The sequence below is a fragment of the Pipra filicauda genome, unplaced genomic scaffold (assembly GCF_003945595.2).
Source record: "Pipra filicauda isolate LSUMZ 115617 unplaced genomic scaffold, ASM394559v2 scaffold537_size357629_pilon, whole genome shotgun sequence".
NCBI classification, from domain to species: domain Eukaryota; kingdom Metazoa; phylum Chordata; class Aves; order Passeriformes; family Pipridae; genus Pipra; species Pipra filicauda.
In genome coordinates, this window is record NW_024104684.1 from 126,822 (window position 1) to 131,834 (window position 5,013).

Here is a 5,013-nt window from a genome sequence, read left to right on the forward strand (position 1 = left end):
TGTTGCAGTTATGTATGCCCATTCTGTCCATTCTGGAATGCAGAGGCAGTGCAAGAATCTAGTTAAAATTAAAGTCTAATTGTTTCCATCAGGGAAATGAGCATTTCCGCACCCTATTCCTACTTGCCCCTGTGTGTTAACACCACGTTTCTCAGGTGTAGAAATCAGCCTCTTCTGCATTTCTATGGATTCTAGGTTTCTCTCTATTACCTTTTTGAAGTAGTAATTCATACAGGGAAGTCTGATGCTTTAGCCAATGACAGCATGATATTGGGCCTCAGTTCATCATCATCATCATCATCAACAACAACAACAAAGCAAACAAAAACTGGTTGAAATGTCAGGCTGTTAAAACATGGAATGGGATTCAGAGTGCTGAAGGACTCCAGTACTGCGCTGAGTGCTGTCATTGCAAAGGGAGCACCGAGAGACACCTTGGCCAGCGAGCTGGAACCCACCAACCAGGACTGGAGGCAAGGCTGCTTGGAGGGCAAGACTGCTGGCAGGGAGTAAGTGTTGGGGGTGTTCCGGGAGGTCTGCATGGGAGAGGAGGAGGAAGCAGTGGAGGATACACAGCTTGGCTGTGGTTTGTGAGAACTCTTCCTGCACGAGCAGAAGTTCAAGCTCCTGCTGCAGGGTGAAATGCAATCCATCTGAATTGTCTATCTCCCCTGCTTTGTAGTGGGCCATCAGTTCAGAAAATACATTTCTGTTTTGTTTGGTCAGTTGTCAGGTTCCAGTACTCTCGGACCTGCTTCTTTTATAAATTCCACATGGGAAGGGTTTGATGTTTGGAAGCAGATTTACTTATTTGAAGACACTCGGCATTACATGGATTTGATTTATAGACAGCCCCCTTTTTCACACCTTTCTTACTGTATCCCCCACCTCATGGGCACTGTCAGTAGAGCCCAGAGAGCTTTTATAATATTGCTTGATGAGCTTCTGGAAGGTATTTAGATTTTGTAAGGAAGGCTATAAACTGGAAACCGTACCTTGTCTGCTTTGTGAGCCTGTGACACAGTGGCAAATTAGTGGCTGCCAAAGACTTCCATCCTCAGTCATAGATAGGATCCTCTGTGTGCTTGGTCATCAAAGAGAATGTCACAGAGGAGAAGAGGATCATAAACTTTGAAATTTTAAATTTAAAATTACACTGAGGCTTGTGAAAACAAAACAAAAAAATTTTTGAGAGAGAAACTAAAACCTTGACTTTAAAATCAGGAACTCCACGCACTAGCTGTGGGATTAACATTCTCTGCAGTTACCTAAGGTGTCAAGCAATTTAAATAAAAGGAGGAAAAATAATCCCATGTAGTTGTTCATAAAGGTGATGTGAGAAGTGTTTAGCTCCTCTGGTTATTGGAAGTGTCCAAGGCCAGGTTGGACAGGGCTTGGAGCAACCTGGGATAGTGGAAGGTGCCCCTGCCCGTGGCAGGAGATTGGAGCGAGATGATTTTTAAGGTACCTTCCAACACAAACCACACCAGGATTGTGTCTCTGTGGGTATCCTACATGATCTGTGTGTACTGGATGACTGTTCCCTCAGTGTTGGATGACAATGACAGATTCTTTTATGCCGATGGAATAACAGAAAGCAATCATAGAATCCTAGAACAGGTGAGGTCGAAAGGTTGAAAAAAATTCTAGTCAAGTCCGTCTGCTCAAGGCAGCATCAACTGCAGCAGGTTGCTCAGGACTATCTCCAGTTTGGTTTGATTATGTCCAAGACAGGAAACTACATAATGTCCCCAAGAAACCTGATCCAGTGTTTGACACCCCCCTACACACAAGAGAATACTTTTTGGGTTTAAACAGAATCCTGTGTTCTAATTTGATGGTATCGGTGAGGTGGGATACCCTAAGGAATGGTGAAAGAAGTGGGTTATGTCCATATACTTATTCTCTGTAATAAACAAAGAGGTGGAGTAAAAACAAGAAACAGAGAAGTGAAGGAAATAATGCTGAAAAAATAAAGTCATAACAGTCCCTGGTTTTACTAAGATTTGTTTCACAAACTGGGTTTGGGCACCTCCATACCAGAATGTATATCATGTTCATGAGAGGGACAGAATAAATGAAGTTGGAAAGGACACCTAGAGATCTAGTCCACCTCCCCTGCTCGAAGCAAGGACAACTAGAGCCTTACTAAAATTGAGCCACCAACATCCGCTGCTCTCCCCTCCAACACCAAGTCGTCTCCTAAAAAGGAGGCTATCGGGTTATTTAAGCATGATTTTCTCTTCATAAATCCTTGCTGACTACTTTGTGTCTTCTTGTGTTTAGAAATGCTTTTCAGGAGGGTTTGCTCCATCACCTTCCCGGGGACTGAGCTGAGGCTGACTGGTCTGTAGTTCTCTGAATCTTCCTTTTTGCCCTTCTTGAGGATAGGAGTCATATTTGCTTTCTTTCAGCCCTTGTGAACCTCCCACCATCACCGTGGCCTCTCAAAGACAGCCATGAGTGGCCTCACAGTGTGTTACCCAGCTCCTTCACCAGCCATGGGTGCATTCTTTCAGATCCCAGGGACTTGTGTAAGCCCAGTCTGATAAAAGTGGTCCCTAGCCTCACCCTCTTCTGCTGAGGGTAAATATTCCTTGCTCCCGAGCTTCCCTTTGGTCTGGAGGCCTGGGTTTCCTGAAGGCTGCTGCTCCGTGTCCTTCGTCACTGTGGTGCTTGCCCCATTCAGTGAAGGGCCCATGTTTTACCTTAATTTTCCTGTTGCTGCTGACACACCTGCAGAAGCCTCTCTTGTTGCGCTTCACGTCTCTTTCTGTATTTGACTCCGGGTGGGCTTTGGTTTTCCCTCCCCATATCTGCTTGCTTGGATAACACTTCTATATTCCTTCTGGGTTACCCATCCCTTCTGCCGTCTCACAGTGCCTCTCAGCGTCCTGAGTTATTTCTAGATATTTAAGAATCATTAAATTGAGTCATAAACCAAATTTTCTTCCTTCTGCTTTACGGGTTATTGCCCTTAAGGTTATGTAAAACAGGATCAGCAAAATGGTAGTTTGTAACCTGATTCTGCTGTTGGAGAAGCGATAGGGCTGGGATTCAACCTGGAGATCTGAGTAACTTTTAAAGTGTATGGTAGGCTCATGTGTGCATTTCTAGCCCATGAGTGCATACATGGGGACTGTGATTTGGATTACATCGTGTGATGTTACCTAAAGGTCAAATATTAGTCAACTTATGTGCATCATGGCAGCTTAAACCGCAAGGTAACAATTGATTTTTCATTTTTTAAAATAATCACAGTAAGTTTAGCACATATATGGGTCAATGTCTGGGACTCATAAGCAATGCTACACCACAGATAACTAACATTCATGAGATTAGGATTGTGTCAGACACAAACTCCCACGAGATGGAGCTGCACCATACCAGTTCATCCCGCCTTCCTCCGGGGTCGGCAGTCCTTGTGTTTGTGTGTGTGATCCTCTCTAGTTTGGAATGACAGCTCCCCATGCCCATTTGTGGCAGGTATATTTAGTGAAGTTCAGATCATATATCTTATATATGCACACAGTGTATTCAGCAGGGGCTGTCTGGTCACTCCTCCAGTTTGCTGCTGGCATCTGCAGTCCAGGGTATTTGTGGGGATATTGCAGCACCCAGGTGCACATAGGTTGTGGCTGACAAATGTCATTTATCAGAGTGAAAAAAAAGGTCAGACCATCTGCATTTTTCTTTTTCCTGGAGGAATTATCAGATCTTACTTCAGAACCTGACCCTCCATGACAGACCAGAGCTTGAACCCAAGCTTAAGCGTGGAGAAATGGGGTGCAGGTGGGCAATTCCTGGACAGTCCCCTCTCCCCTGCAGCCTCCTCCCGAGTCCCTGCTGCTGGGCAGAAGAGTCCGATGGAGTCGGCAGCGTGTGGGTGAGACTCAACTCTGCTGATCTCAGAGCCTTTCCTTCCTGAACAAACATTTTCCATTCTGAAATAGTCACCTCACTATATATAGAAAACGCCTCCAAAGCAAAAGCCATATTCTTTGGGAAGAGATATTCCTCAAATTGTTTTCTTCCTTTTACTGAAATCAGCAGGCCCTTTGCCATCAGGCTCATACCTGTTTAGGAACATTGCTGACCAAAGGCATGTGTCACCTTATGCAAAAATGACCTGCAGCCCCTGTGCCCCCAACCCCCAGCCCGCGGGTTCCGAGGTGTGTCTGTAATCACAATCTATGTCATTTCGGAAACCACCCCCCCATCTCGCTTCCTCCCAGCTGATTTTCACGGGAACAGAAGGAGACTTGTTTGCTCCCAGGGAGGAAGTCCAGCCCTTAGCGAGCAGCGTTCTAAGAGGCACCGGTGAGAGCGGTGTGCTTCAGTCAGCGAATGCTCGCAGAACTCCTGCCAAATGAGGTCACCCCGCTGCAAAACATGGATGAAGAGATTCCAGAGAAGGAGGATGGAAGAAGCCAGGACAGGAAGTAGAGCAGTCAGTAGCTCAGGGCTCGGCTCAGTCAACTCCCCCTCTGGAAATGTTGATTCCAGTTTTGTCTTGGCTCACAGATGAAAATGTACTAGATGGTTTCCTTCTCATCAGTCTCCCGTTCCCTTTTCTCACAACAACAATTCCTTGCTTTGGCACACTTCAGCCATCTCTTTGGGAAGGGTTTCATAGGGCAGGCAGCACACAGGTCCAGAGGGCAGTTCAGACACCAGGACTTGGTGACACTGTCCGTGTCCTTTGGGAATCACAAAGCTCACAGAAGCTCGAGGACAGACTCTACCTCTTGAGAAAGGCCACAGACTTGCAGAATCAGGGAACAGCAGGTTTAAAGTGATCTCAGGGATCATCTGGTCCAGCTTTTCTGGGCAAAAGCACTGGTGGCCCAGCACCCTTATAAACCAAGGCGGACAACCTTGTCTGTTAGGAATCTGTTATGCCTTTGTCATAGTTATTCTTGTGATTAATTTCTCCTTCCACTTAACTGTTGCTCTTTCCTTTCAGTTTGTATAATTTCAGTTCCACCCCATTGCTCCTGTTCTACCTTCATT